The 16,075-nt window shown below is 41.6% G+C and overlaps 1 protein-coding gene across 8 annotated transcripts in view; it reads right to left on the reverse strand.

Moving 5' to 3' along the window:
- Window positions 1–16,075, reverse strand: part of SLC23A2 (solute carrier family 23 member 2) — a 128,867-nt gene that overhangs the window by 86,751 nt on the left and 26,041 nt on the right. Inside the window, exon 3 of one of the 8 annotated variants that reach the window (XM_037886500.2) lies at window positions 9,777–9,979. The exons of the other annotated variants lie outside the window; for them this stretch is intronic. The gene's annotated coding sequence lies outside the window, so the exon portion shown is untranslated. The remainder of the gene's footprint in view (window positions 1–9,776; window positions 9,980–16,075) is intronic. 8 annotated transcript variants of the gene reach the window in all.

Here is a 16,075-nt window from a genome sequence, read left to right on the forward strand (position 1 = left end):
ATATTAACACTTTGCATTTGTACAGAAAATGTAATCCAAAGACTTAAGTCCTTTCCAAAGACAGGTATGCATTATACATTTTAACAGATGAAGAAACTGAGGCCAAGTAAATGGCTTGCCAAAAGACACAAAGTATGTCAAGTATAGAACCCTGAAATACTACCTTCTAATTTCCATCTGAAACTACACTGAAAACTAGGCAGCCACATTATGTAAGTTCTGAACCTTAGTTTCTTAACCAGTTTAATCAAAAATATCATGAACAAACGTTACAACAAATGAAGGCAAAGTATTGCAACACAATATGACTTACACTGAATGCTTACCTTTGCTAAAGCTGTTGGTGGCTATACACTGGCTTCCTCCTATTCCTTCTTAGTAAACAAGAAGTAAAACCTTCTCTATAACACGATTTCAGTGTGAACAGGAATTGTGTAACCTCTAGTTCAGTGTGTGTTTGTTCATTTAAGAAAGGTGAATTAAGAACTATTAGCCTTCGCTCAGGTGCTGAGCATCCACAGCTTTAACTGTGGTCAACTGGAGCAACAGGTACTCCACACCTCCAGAAAATAAGTTTTGTTGGCTTTCTGTTAAAAACAGCTTTAAAATTGCCAAACATCTGCACTGCTCACAAACTGAAGGGAGTTAGATGGCACTATTGCTTTGTTTTTCAGCTCTTAAAAATCCGAGTTCAAAAACTTCTTTAAATCGCAAGCAGCAATCAACAGATTTAATAATTTTAGTAAGATGATGTTAAAATAAAAAAAATGGTACAGAGTTTAAGCGTAGAAGTTTCTGATTATCAGGGAATAAGGTACAGATTATGACGTGGTGCAAAATTCGGTTTAGGATCGGATGGCGTACGGAATACATAATCTGCAATATCCCCGATTGGGGGTAAAATGTTAATGGGTCAAAGTACAGACATTGAGCGATGAGGGTATGTTGTTCATATAATGGCTATGTTCAGGCGTGGAGTATAATGAGTGGATACGATGATGAGGATGGATTTACCCTCATTTGGTGAGATTTAATGTTCAGTGAGTTTATGGTTCCAGTTCATATGGTCCAATGGGAAAAGTCTCTCGGTCCCTTTCTCATCGTTCCAGCTCACACCTCCTGGTACTGTCGGTGGCCGGTGATGTGTTCGATGTAGATGTCCCTGGACCATTGGATGGTGTCCGAGACCATGAGGTGCCACATTAACCGTGCGTAGCGTCGACCCAGCCCACAGGTCCGCAGCACATGCTCGTTGCAGGGGTCCCAGGCGCCCAGGGCTCCGACGATCAGGGCATCCACCTGCACCTCGTAGCCCTTCGCTCTCAGGGTGTCGGCCATGGGGGCGTATTTTTCCAGCTTAGTCAGTCTCTCACCAGCACCAGAATGGTGGGAACACTGTAAATCTGCCTTGAGCTGTGTCTGCAGTGTTGTAGCCGGGTTGGTCCCAGGATATTGGGATATCTACCCCAGCACTTTTGCTGATAGAACTTTTGTCCATCAGAAGTGTGGAGGGAAAAACCCAGCCCTGAATGACAAAAGGTGTGGAGAGTGCTACATCAGCAGGAGACGCTCCCCCGCTGACACAGCTACCCCGGCTCATTGGGGGTGGTTTAATTATGGAAAAGGGAGTGCTCTCTCCTGTCAGCATAGAGAGGCTACATGGGAGAACTTACAGTGGCGTAGCTGCATCGGTACAGCTGTGCCGCTGTAAGGTCTGTAGTGTAGACATAGCCTTGAGACAATGTGGGTGAGGTAATAACTTGTATTGGTCAACTTCTATTGGTGAAAGAGACAAGCTTGGAGCTCTTCTTCGGTGTGGGAAAGGTACTCTGAGTGTTACAGCTAAATACAAGGTGGGACAGTTACCATAAGGAGTCAGCATGTTTTAAGAGACCATTCAAGGTGAAGTGGGCAGTTAACACCTCTGCAGTTGTAGGACAAAGGAAGATTCCTGGGTTGCAGATTGTTGTAATGAGCCATAAAGCCAGTGTCTTTATTCAGTCCATGATTGTGTGTCTAGCAAAGTTATGAATTTAAACTCCTAGGCTCATCTTTTCATAGAATTGTAAGCCTAGAAGTGACTGATGCGTACATTTGTGCACTAGGAACTGTAATAAGACCATTGAAGTATCAATTAGCTGGTGAATTATTTCCACATACACAAACACACACCTCTGCTCTTTGTGGAATGGAAGTTCACATGAGGCTGCACAAACCCTATTTTCAGATTTCTATAGCCTGGAAGGAAAGCTGAACTTTATGCAACTCAGACATAAAATAATCACAGTAATACTTCTACCGGTCTGCTTCTACACCCCTCGTATCTTACTTTTCAAGGTTTTCTACAAGCTCCAAAGTTGTGTTCTGCATATTGCTCCTACACCAGATGACGTAGTTGACATTAGTCTGGTGTACATAAGATCGTGTATGATGAAACAAAAATAATACTAACAGCTTTCATATAGTGATCATCCATACATCTCCACATGCTTTACAAAGGAGTGCAGTATCATTTATCCCCATTTTACAAAAGAGGAAACTGAGGCACAGAATGGTGAAGGTCAGCCAGCCAGAGGCAGAGCGGGAAACAGAAACCAGATATCCTGAATCCCAGTCTAATACTCTAGCCACTGGTCCGCACTGCCTAGAATTGGATCAATCAGCACACGTCCGTGGCTTGGTCTTTTCTGGGTTTATATGCCATGTTGCATAGTGAGAAAAGTGTACAGGAGAACCAGACGCTGATTTATTTATTCCATTTTCCTTTGGGAGATTGCCCCTCGGATTCTGATTTGAAGGGAAGAGTGAAATCATGCTGGTTAAGTCATGTGCAGCAATTTTGGTAAGAAACGCAAATGATCACAGTGACCCTCAACAGCTGATCATTTTTGTTTATGAAGTTTATTTGCTTGATTAATTTTCAATACCTAAAATAAACCAAGAGGAGTTACAATTGCAACAAGGAGAGATGGTGTTTTCTAAAGGCTTGTCTACACTGGCACTTAACAGCGCTGCAACTTTCTCCCTCAGGGGTGTGAAAAAACAACCCCCGAGCACCACAAGTTTCAGCACTGTAAAGTGCCAGTGTGGACAGTGCACCAGCGCTGTTAGCTATTCCCCTCTTGGAGGTGGGGTTTTTGGGTTTTTTTGTTTTTTTTACAGCAGCTCTCCCAGCGCTGGTGCTGTGACTACACAGCCACATTAAAGCACTGCTGCGGCAGCGTTTTAACGTTGCTAGTGAAGAAATGCCCTAAGAGTTGGTTTACTTCAGGTACAACATTGTTACTTTTCCCCTCCAAATATATAATTTACGTGTGTGTGTGTGTGTGTGTGTGTGTGTGTGTGTGTGTGTGTGTGTGTCATTACTTTGTCCACTTACAAAGCAGAGACATTCAGTCAAAGGATAAACAAATATTGCAAAATATTCTATTCAGATACCAGTATCTGCTATTAGACATATACTGGTCAAAATATCTGGAAATTTACAAAAAAAGAAAAGGAGGACTTGTGGCACCTTAGAGACTAACCAATTTATCTGAGCATAAGTTGCATCCGATGAAGTGAGCTGTAGCTCACAAAAGCTTATGCTCAAATAAATTGGTGAGTCTCTAAGGTGCCACAAGTCCTCCTTTTCTTTTTGCGAATACAGACTAACACGGCTGCTATTCTGAAACCTTGAAATTTACTGAGCACCCACCCTAACTTAAAATAGATATACCAACACCCTCTTACCTGATCATTGTATTCACAGTTCTGACCAAACTCTTCCTTAAAGTAAAAAAATTTTTAAAAAAACAACAACCACCCTGCCTCATTTACAAGTAAAACAGAATAGCTCCAAATCCTGGGTACCTTTTCCCCCAGTTTTGCCTTGCCTTATGACAACATGCACTTAACTGACACGCCTCCATGTTACATGCTCAAAAACAGAGGTTTGCTCATTTGGATTTCACTTAATCCTGTTTATATATGCTGCATTTCACATGTTCAATGAGAAATGCAGTCCTACTGCTCAATAATAGTTCCTGCAAACACTACATTTCATAGAATATCAGGGTTGGAAGGGACCTCAGGAGGTCTAGTCCAACCCCCTGCTCAAAGCAGGACCAATCCCCAATTAAATCATCCCAGGCCTTTGTCAAGCCTGACCTTAAAAACTTCAAAGGAAGGAGATTCCACCACCTCCCTAGGTTACGCATTCCAGTGTTTCACCACCCTCCTAGTGAAAAAGTTTTTCCGCATATCCAATCTAAACCTCCCCCACTGCAACTTGAGACCATTGCTCCTTGTTCTGTCATCTGCTACCACTGAGAACAGTCTAGATCCATCCTCTCTGGAACCCCCGTTCAGGTAGCTGAAAGCAGCTATCAAATCCAGCCTCATTTTTCTCTTTTGCAGACTAAACAATCTCAGTTCCCTCAACCTCTGCTCATAAGTCATGTGTTCCAGTCCCCAAATCATTTTGTTGTCCTCCGCTGGATGCTTTCCAATTTTTCCACAACCTTCTTGTAGTGTGGGGCCCAAAACTGGACACAGTACTCCAGATGAGGCCTCACCAATGTCAAATCGAGGGGAACAATCATGTCCCCCAATCTGCTGGCAATTCCCCTCCTTCAAGAGGAAGGACAAACCACAAATATCCTTTCCCTCCCTACCCCAACCTATCACATTCCCCTGAAAAATTGTTACTTTTTATTTAGGTGTGGCATGACAATCCCATGCACCGCTACAGGGTGGGGACTGACTGACTAAGCAGCAGTTCTGCAGAAAAGGACCTGGGGATTACAGTGGACGAGAAGCTCGATATGAGTCAGCAGTGTGCCCTTGTTGCCAAGAAGGCCAACGGCATATTGGGCTGTATTAGTAGAAGCATTGCCAGCAGATCGAGGGAAGTGATTATTCCCCTCTCTTTGGCACTGGCGAGGCCACACCTGGAGTATTGCATCCAGTTCTGGGCCCTCCACTACAGAAGGGATGTGGACAAATTAGAGAGAGTCTAGTGGAGGGCAACGAAAATTATTAGGGGGCTGTGACACATGACTTACGAGGAGAGGCCGAGGGAACTGGGCTTATTTATTCTGCAGAAGAGAAGAGCGAGGGGGGATTTGATAGCAGCCTTCAACTACCTGAAGGGGGGTTCCAAAGAGGATGGAGCTAGGCTGTTCTCTGTGGTGGCAGATGACAGAAGAAGCAATAGTCTCAAGTTGCAGTGGGGGAGGTCTAGGTTGGATATTAGGAAACACTATTTCACTAGGAGGGTGGTGAAGCACTGGAATGGGTTACCTAGGGAGGTGGTGGAATCTAACCATCCTTAGAGGTTTGTAAGGCCTGGCTTGACAAAGCCTTGGCTGGGATGATTTAGTTTGTGTTGGTCCTGTTTTGAGCAGGGGATTGGACTAGATGACCTCCTGAGGTCTCTTCCAACCCAAATATTCTGTGATTCTATGACAATAAATTTGCATGTTCCTTTTATTTAGGTGTGAAATGCCAATTAATTGCATGATCATGAATGCCAAGAAAGCAGGATAACATGGCCCAATGCATGCCAACTCTTCCTAATCAAATCACTCTTTTTGATCTTTCATACATCTGTTATCTTGTAACACAAGACTGAATAAGAAAATGATTCCAGTGCTATTACAAAACTTATCTTTAAAATCTGTTTTAAAAAGAAAAGAAGTGTCACATTTGTTAGCTAATGTTCAAATGCTTGAGGCTGCCCTTGTTGGAGCAGGATTTTTCAATGTAGTAGTCGGTCCCTTGGCAAGGAAATCATATAGGGGACACATCTGATTAATCAAGGCTGGATGAGTCTCTCTCACGTGTATCAATTATTGTGCAGGGTTAGCATCTAATTTAACAGTGTTCTCCCTCAAAAATGGAAGGCTTGAAGTTTCTTCCAACCATCAAATTATATAGCTGTCATAAAAATAAAGGGAACCAGCTTTCTGTATACAGTGCTATAAAATCCCTCCTGGCCAGAGGCAAAACCCTTTCACCTGTAAAGGGTTAAGAAGCTAAGATAACCTCGCTGGCACCTGATCAAAATGACCAATGAGGAGACAAGATACTTTCAAATCGGGAGGGAGGGAGGGGAAAACAAAGGGTCTGTCTGTGTGATGCTTTTGCCAGGAACAGATCAGGAATGCAGTCTCAGAAGTTCTGTTAGTTAGTAAGTAATTTAGCTAGAAATGCGTTAGATTTCCTTTTGTTTAGTGGCTAGTAAAATAAGCTGTGCTGAATGGAATGTATATTCCTGTTTTTGAGTCCTTTTATAACTCAAGGTTTTGCCTAGAGGGATTCTCTATGTTTTGAATCTGATTACCCTGTAAGGTATTTACCATCCTGATTTTACAGAGGTGATTCTTTTACCTTTTCTTTAATTAAAATTCTTCTTTTAAGAACCTGATTGATTTTTCCTTGTTCTTAAGATCCAAGGGTTTGGGCCTGTGTTCACCTGTACAAATAGGTGAGGATTTTTATCAAGCCTTCCCCAGGAAAGGGGGGGTAGGGCTTGGGGGGAAGACGCCTCTAAGTGGGCTCTCTCCCTGTTCTTCGTTTAACACACTTGGTGGTGGCAGCATACTGTTCAAGGACAAGGCAAAGTTTGTACCTTGTGGAAGTTTTTAACCTAAGATGGTAAGAATAAGTTTAGGGGGTCTTTCAGGCAGGTCCCCACATCTGTACCCTAGAGTTAAGAGTGGGGAAGGAACCTTGACAATAGCATATCCATATATGAACATCCTCCCTTTGAAGTACTCCTAAAATAACCAGAGGACAAGCAAAGCAACTGTACAGGAAAGTAGCATTACATATTAACAGAATAAATAGACCTAAATCTCACTACTATTTAAAGAGCCGAAAAACAAACAAGTTTTATCTTGCAGACATATTTATAAATATTTAGAGATTTCAGATTTTAACTGCAGGTACAGTAAAGCACAGCCTTCAGCGGTAAAATGTACTCTAAATTCAGAGAAATTACTACAAGACCTTGAATACCAGTATCATCTTGCTTACAAAAGCATTTAAGATACAGCCCTTTAATATGAAAGCACTTAGGGCTCCTACACTTAATGCTTTGTAAATTACATACAGAGGGCTACATCTGATTAGTGAAATTGTTCTGAAATCCTGCCATTTGACTTCAAGGCACGATCCTTGATACTTGGCACTGTTACATGTTTGCTCCTTACAAAACCTGACTAGTGAAAATCTAGGTCTTTCCGCTGTAACAGAAAGGATGTCCACTGCCATTCTATCATAGTGACGTAACTGGAATTTCATTTTCTAGTTTGCCAAATTTTTTATTTTTATCCTGAATCTGATTACAGGGCACATTACTTTGGAACATTTCTTAGAACTTTTCCTGCATCTGTATGTTTTTACATATTAAAATCAAAGGATAAAATACTCAGTTCAAAAAAAAAAAAAATAGTCAAGAGGGAGTTACATTTTTAAATATATGCTCATTACTCAAGAAGAAAGCACATCCAATACATTGTGGTTTTCAGGACCAAGTGTCAGAGATCACTCAAATATCTGAAAAAAATTTCCCTTCCATATACAGGGCCATGAGCTTCGTAAGCACAGAGGTAACTGTCCCCCACAAAATAAGGCAAGATGGCAGCCAGTGATCTACTGTTCTTTTTATTAGGTTAGCAATCTTTGACATTGATCACATCCTTCTTTACTGGACCTCCATTTACAGTCACAAATCATTCTTAATGGTGGATCAACTGCCAGAGATTATCTTTACAACTAAACTTGGATTGGCACAACAGTAAATAAATGGTTCAATGTACAATAAGGGTTAACTTGACGTTGTTCATTTCAATGCTGACAACAGCTTTAACTATTACTTTCAAGTTTCAGGGAGCACCCGGGTTTCTTGCTACCAAAGAGTGTGTCAGAAAGAAGTATTGACACACACACACACACACACGCGCGCGCAATAGTACAGCCACAACTCAAACAAACAACTTTCATTGCAACAGACCACATACCTACTGCTGAGTATCTAATCTGCTATTAAGCAAGGTGACCAAGTACTCTCCAACTATACCTGATGTCTGCCAATACCTTGCACCCTTCACAGTCAGGCTTCATATCAGGATACAGCACAGCACACAGCACAGCACACAAATGATGTTAACTCCGCTCAGGGGGTGATCTGCTAGCCACAGAGGCAAAAATCCACACTCGTTCTATGGGATCGCTTTGCAGAACCGAATGCCACAAATCACAGGATGCTACTGACACACTTTAAGAAACCTAGGCCAGGTCTACACTTAAAACATTTGCCAGTATAGTAACATTGGTTAAGGGTGCGATTTTTAAGGACACTTTCTATACCAGCAAAAGCCATAGTTTAGAGGCAGTTATACCAGCAAACAACTGCTTTTGCTGATATAGCTTATTTTGTTCAGAGAATCTGTACAAGCAAATCAGCAAAAGCACTCTTTTGCCAGTATAAACCACATTTATACTAGACTTCCACACTGAGATGATTACAGGCTGTGCACAAAACTAGAAAGAATTCCATTTTTTAGCTGAAGTTTTTCTCTATTTTTATACAAACAAAAGCAACTCCAAAATGCATACGTTCTTGAACTCAACATGCTGTTTGCACAGGTGCTTAGGAAAAACTCCTGCACTAAATGCTAACTGATCAAGCAGAACGATCAAGCCCAGGGATCGGCAACCTCTGGAACGCGGCCCGCCAGCATAAGCCCCCCTGGTGGGCCGGGACCGTTTGTTTACCTGCCGCATCCGCAGGTTCGGCCGATCGCAGCTCCCACTGGCCCTCCGTCAGCACGCGCCGCTTCCCGCAGCCCCCACTGGCCCGGAGCGGTGAACCGCGGCCAGTGGGAGCTGCGATCAACCAAACCTACTGACATGGCAAGTAAACAAACCGGCCTGGCTCGCCAGGGGGCTTACCCTGGCGGGTCGTGTGCCAAAGGTTGCCAACCCCTTATCTAGCCACAAAGGTGAAGCAGTGTTGGAACTAGGGGAAGGAGATAGGTGTGTAGGCCTGCCTCTGCTCAATCTTCGCTTCAAATCCTGTTATCTCATTCAGGACTCAGTAAGCGAGTGATATGTACAAAGTTATTTAAGTATTCCCTAGCTGCTGCAGTAACCCTAACACACCTACTTTCATCTGAAATTAAATATTCCCATCAATCTTCAAGGCGTGGCCACAAGTCCATTTCAAATTTAGCATATTTTCTCACTTTCTTTACAATAATTCAGTTGGTAAAGTAACGCCCCTTCTGATTTGGTGACTATACGTTCCTTTTGGATTATTTCAAGGAATTGCTCTTCTAGGAATAGTCAGCAAATGTATGCTCATTTTTCTCTAAAGGAACTGTTAGGTTTCAAGTGTGGGGTACTCAGGTCTTTCAGTTACCCATTTTCCTCAATCCAGCTCTTACCTCACTGTAGAAGTTCCTAGCTAACTGCACACCCAGTACAGTGGATGCTGCAGAGTGTAGCCCCCCTGGACTACACGGCTCAACACCTCACCGTGGGCAACTGGCAGTGCTACGTGTTAATGCAACCATGTTTGCCACATGAGAGTGGTAGTTGCCATTGGGAAAAGAGTAGCAGCAGAGTAAAGGGAGAGACACATTCTCATAGATTATAAGGCCAAAAAGGACCACTGTGATCATCTAGCGTGACTTACTGCATAATACAGGCCACAGTATTTCCCTGAATTAATTCCTGTTTGAACTACAGCCCATATTTTAGGGGTGGGAATCCAATCTTGATTTTACCATTTCCAGCGGTGGAGAAACCACCACAAACCTCGGAGACAACGAGGAGACAAAAAGCGTGTGGTGGAGGGAGATGAAAGGGGAGAAAAACAGAATTATTCCATCAAGAGAAAATCCTTCGTTAGAGATGAAGTACATCTAGAAAACTTTATTCTGGAATCTGGAAGAGTCAGAGGTGATAAGGGACGGTTGACTCAGATGACCTACAGAAAAGAAAAAAGCATAAAGAGCCTTTAAAGATCTAATACCTATGTTTCATCACTAGTGGGGCAAATTACTATTGATGACCTTTATTTATAAAAATCGGTTTCCTTCACTATAAGGCAATACGCAATGTCATTTTAATGATTCGGAGAGTCACAATATCCTGAAGTTAGCAGAATACACTATTGCCTATTGTAGGGCCCCTCATTTTTGGTTTTTATTTTATTTAAAATTACCCAGGAAATTATCAGTATTTATCACAACAACAACAACAACAGGTGAAAATCAGTGCAAAACATATTAATCATTTTTCTGGATAAATATTGGGGTTGTCTTTGGCGGACGGAAGGACAGGAGAAAAAGGTTTCTATTAATCTTCAGTATATTAATGCTTTGATGAACAGAATTCAATGTGGTTTGCTCTAGAACTAAAACAGAACTCAAAACACAATTTCTCCTATGAGTTTAGGAAAACGATCTCTCTCTAAACCCCAAATAAAACTTTTCATTTGAATAAGCAGTTTACTGTTGTAGACTTGGTACTATTAGCCTATAAATATTTACATTTAATAATTGGGCCACACCATTTGCAGCACACACACTCAACTTCATCTTTTTCTCCTCTTTTTTTAAAACTTTCAAATAATTCCTTGTGTTCAGAAACATGATGATACAGATTTTCATTTTCTTCCCATTTTAATGCACTAAACCTTTAAACTGTTGTCCGCTAATGGCCTGAATGGGTACATGGTGGGCATGAGATTCATCAGTACATTCAGATGCGCCGGCACTTCAGAGCTTGCGTGCGTGCCTGTTTGTTTATTGTGTGTATCTTGTAGACTAACACATAGCCTTAGTTCCAAAGGCCTCTTTGCATATACATGCAGACTAATGTATAATTCTAATACATATCACATGCAATGTGTTGTATTTTCCTAATAAAATAAGTTATTTTTATATATTTGAACGATACAAACGTAGGGAGAAAATCAGAAAGAAAAAAAAAGATATTTTGTAAAACCAGAGATTTTTTTGGTAAAAATCGGTTTAAACCAAAAACAAAGGGGCTTACCAGACTAGTCCAGTGATGAAGAGGAGTGATAGCGGAGGAGGAGGAAGGGTGTGCTAGGGGATGAATGGGCTAGTGAGAACGTAGGTACCCCAGCTCCCATACAAGTGCCTTTGATAAAGGAGTTTGTCCATAGCCACCTCAAGGAGGCAGCAACTTTTGGACATATCCTTTAACTCAGGTTGTTTTTTTAAATAGACCTGAATTGAATTTTCCTCTCCTTCAACAGCTAAAACCAACATGTTTTCCAGCCTAGTTCTTTTTTTCTTTGTTTGACATTTAAAAGGATAAAGGCAATTTGCTCTGGCACAAACTACAGAAGGGACAAGACTGAACACTGCAGATCCCAATGTGAGAGGACCCTCCAGGCTGAAGAGCAATTGCCCCAAACAATCTACTGGGATCTCTTAGTAAGCTTAGTATAAATTACTGCATTTTTTGTGCATCAGCGTTTGCTTATGTTTTTTATGCTTGCACAACTCTGAGAAATATTTACTCTCCTTAGTTTATAAACATTTTATTCACCGATACTGGTGTAAACAAGATTGCATTGCTTATCTCCTGTTTGGTGTTGCCACTGACTTCAAGACGAGAAAGTGTTGATGGATTCAACACAGGCATCCATGGCTTAACAAAAGTACATAAGAACATTTAAGTTTTGCTGGTAAGGTTATAAGCACGCGCTCGCTTAGAAAGAGCTGTGGAGTAGCTTGTAGCTAAGGGTAACAACAGGCTCTGAAGAGAAAACAAAGTGCAGAGGAGGCCTGGCTTGCTGGGGAAGTCAGTGTAGACAGGGAACCGTGCAGCCTGGAAAAACCCAAGTCGGGCGGGTCTCCGTGCAACAGAGATGACAGTTCGGGAGCTGGGAACCTACAGTGGGTGCCCTTGCTGAGCCATGGAAGGGGTATACAGGGACAGTTGCCTTCAACTGTGATATCTACTACAAGCAATTACAGGGAAGGACCAGGATCTGAAAAAATTCTGAGAAGGAATCAATTCAGAAAGATTTAACAGCCATCAGCAGTACTGAGGATAAGAGTTTCTATTTCAAAAGGGCTTAGATTTTAAGAGCACCTGGCAAGTCCAGTGAAATTAGTGGCATAAAGTCCATTCCACTAATGCTATCCATTCAATACTCGCTGTTCTGTCTGCAAGAATGAGCACGCATTTCAGACGGCACCTGCCAGCAATCTACCAAAACAAACTGATGTACTGGGCCAGTGACACAGAGCCGAGGCAAGTCTCACAGCTGTCCACAGGAACACTGAAGGTCTCAGAGAGTTCTACCAGAATGCATACTAACACCGGAAATGCCACATGTTTATTAAGGGCTTTTAAAATCTAACCCCCCTTTTCCAAGAGGTGGTGACCACAACCATAAATTGCACTGGCATGTTTTTCAAATGATCACACAGGCCTGTTTTAAAAGAGATGTCCAAGTGGAAACAAAGTTTGCCGTCCAGCACTAGCCGATGACTTGCAAAAAACCCAAACTGTTAGTCCGTTTGTGCGTTTTACTCCAGCGACAGTTCTTACATGGAGTTGCTGAAAGCAAGATTAGACTCTGAAAACAAACAGTATTAAAAAGCTAAAATTAACATGCTAACTTCAAACTGTCTCAATTGCAGAGAAAGGAGGATGGTTATGTCGGAAGATGACTTTTTAAATGCAAATGTTTGCAATAAATACATCGATAAATCTCCTTCCATCGGTTAACCACAGAAAAGCAGTTATACGACAAGGAAAGTCGCAAAAAAACATTAATAGAACAGAACAAGAAACATGATTTACCCAAGTTGTGTTGGTTTTCCTATTGGTGACGAATCAGGAGGACAAACCCAGTGATTTACGGTCAATAATTGGACATGGAGTTTCTTAACTATTTTCTTAGGGGCTAGATCTGCAAAGGAGACTTAGAGCATTTTAACACCTAACTTTTAGGTGCCCTACTGCCTAGTGAGATTTACAACCCTGAGTTAAGTGCCCAGGCTCGCTATACAATGCATAGGGGAAGTTTGGCACCTAAGAATGGAGCCACAAATACCACCGGGCTGAGCAGGAAGTTTCCTGACGTAGACAGTAGGAAATGCCCTAAGACCTGCCCCTCAAAAGGACTTAGATGCCTACGTTTGGGAGTCAGAGCCATGAACCCTCTCCTGAAGTTAGATGTCTAAGCCCTTTCTCACAAAAGAGTTGGTATTATCTCTATAACCTTCAGCCCAGTGTTTAGGGTACTCAACCAGGAGGTGGAAAACCCATGTTCAGTTCCATTCTCTGCCCGATTGCGAAGCAGGGACTTTTGAACTTGGATCTCCCCACTCTCAAGAAATGCTGTAACCACTGGGCTACGGGTGCGTGCTGGGCCGATCTCAGGCTCTCCTGTTGAAACTGTTCCTCCGTGTATAAGTAATTAAATATGCATTGGCGCACAGGGACTGGAACCTGGATCTCCCTTCTCCTACATGAGCGTGCTAACCCCTGGGCTAAAGGTTACTGGGGGGTTGGGGGAACGCAACACCATCTTTTCCTCATGTTGTTTTGTGCAGCACCCATTCTGGTAGGCAGTTTCTGACGCCACCTAGTAGATCGAGCCCCGCAGGCGAGATAGGCAAGGCAGTGCCTAGTTTGAGGATCTTAGCGGTGAGCTAGGTGCCCAGGTGCCTAGACAGAGGCAGCTGTGTGCAGGCCCAGCTTCAGATTTAGGCACCATGGGACTTTAGGAACCTACAGAGATAGATGGCAGCTGATTGAGGGATTAAGGTGGCTAAAATGGCAGTTAGGCATCTAAATCCCTTTATGGGTCTAGCCCCAGATGGTTTCTCATTCCAGAGCAAAACATTAACTCCTATCATTCATGCTTTCTAAATTATCTGAGCACTCCTCACTCTCTTCCCCATACACGGAAGGATTTATGTAATCTTGCACTTTATTTCAACATATTATGGCAACTATCTAATAGTTTATCACTTTCACAACAGAACAAGTTTGAAAAGATTGTTTACACAGACTGGCACATGTTCAACCAGTCCTGCTCATTATTCCCCTTGCTATTGTTTCAGATATGTTTAGATAAAAGATATTATTCAATCATCCAGCTCCTCACCATTCTATGCTTGTGAAGCCAGTTTGCGGCCTTGGAAATTAACGCGACGTTACAAATTGAGTATTGCTACTTCACTGGAGGAACAAATAGGAAGAGGAGATGGGCAATAATAAGACCTTGCTTAAACACAACTGATATTTAGTCTATGCGGCAACTAAAATGATTAACATGGGCACAGCAAGGTGTGATTTACCACAATGGGTTTGAAATTTTTCCTCAGTACAGAAGTCTTTAAGAAAGAAAAGATTTACAACACATTTAAGTCCAACATGTACCGAGAATTTATATTTAAAGAACTTTTTATCAATTCTTCTCCAACCAATGTAAATGAGAAGGTAATAGAAATGAAACATTTCCATTTCTATGCTGGTCATTAAGGAATGTCACAAAGGAAAATTAGAATAGTTCGACAGTGGTTCAAACAGCTACAAGGATATTTTTACCATCTGCAGGAAAACCCTGAAGCAAAGTTTATTCTTACAACAAGACTAGCCTTTTAAGACAACCTTATTTTAGGCCATGTATTTAAACTGGTTAAATGAATAAATTTTCTGTCTTTTTTAACCTTTTGACAGGCTAGCAATTTATTCTTTTACCACGTATTAAAGTTAAAAGGCTTTTGTGATGTTTCTGTACATAAATTTGGTTTGGCACGTTTTAGTAACTAGAGTTAAGTGTTAACCTCACTTACTTGGCATTATTTAATGTCCATATGCCTTGAACCTTTTCTTAAAAGCAGTAACTCTTTCACTGTTATTTACTATTTGGAGTAATACCCCTTTCTTATAAATTCTCCCTTCAACAGACACAATTTCCTATTTGAATAATTAAGGCAAGACGAGATCAGTGTAGATATCCACTTTTTAAAGATACCCACACACTGTGATGTCTCCACAATCTATTACCTGCCATTCAACAAGGCATTGGCTGTCACAACAGCTTACAGAATAAAAATGGTAATTATACTTTTATACTTAATATACCGGATGCATTGTTCTAAGGACAAAGACTGAGCATATTCAGAAAGTACTGAACGGACTATGAAAGCATTCATTAACTGGTGTGCAGAAGTTGAGCTAACATATGTCCAAAAGATCTTGCTAAAAACAGCAGAGGTCCAAGGATTCAGACAATTCCATGGTCTTAAGCTCATCTAATGCTAGGAAACAAACCCACTGCTGACGATCATCAATAAGTTCCTCTGAAATTATGTTTAAAATTGTTTAGTTGCTAGTATTGCTTGGTTTAACTGAGTCCCAGGCCTGGTCAAAGCTTAAAATTTACATTGGCATTGTTTTACATCTGCTAGAAGTGTGAGCTCATGGCTGGAAGCTGAAGCTAGACAAATTCTGACTGGAAATAAGGTGCCAATTTTGAACAGAGGGTAATTAACCACTGGAACAATTTATCAAGGTCATGGTGGATTCTCTATCTCTGGCAATTTTTAAATCAAGATTGGATGTTTTTCTAAAAGATATACTCTAGGAATTATTTTGGGGAAGTTCTCTCACCTGTGTTATATTAGGTCAGACTAAATGGTCACAATGGTCGGTTCTGGCCTTGGAATCTAGGAATAGGTAAATGTGGTTCGGAGAAGTCGTATTTACTTTTATCTGCCTATGCAGCATCGACATGAGGGGGCTACGTCAGTGTAGCTAGGCTGACATAACCACACTGACATGAGCTCTGTAACGTAGATACAGCCTCAATAATGCTTTTGGTAATGGTGCCGAAAATTGTTTTGTCCTACCGTGCTTTGTCCTTTCCAACTAAACCATTGTCAGAATAGATTCAGAGGGTATGACTACCCTGCTATTAAAAAATCCACAGCTGGCCCGGGCCAGCAGACTCGGATTCACGAGACTTGGGCTAAGGGGCTGTTTAATTGTGGTGTAGACATATGGGCTGCAGCTGGACCCTGCG

The sequence above is a fragment of the Chelonia mydas genome, chromosome 26 (genome assembly GCF_015237465.2).
Source record: "Chelonia mydas isolate rCheMyd1 chromosome 26, rCheMyd1.pri.v2, whole genome shotgun sequence".
Taxonomy (NCBI): domain Eukaryota; kingdom Metazoa; phylum Chordata; order Testudines; family Cheloniidae; genus Chelonia; species Chelonia mydas.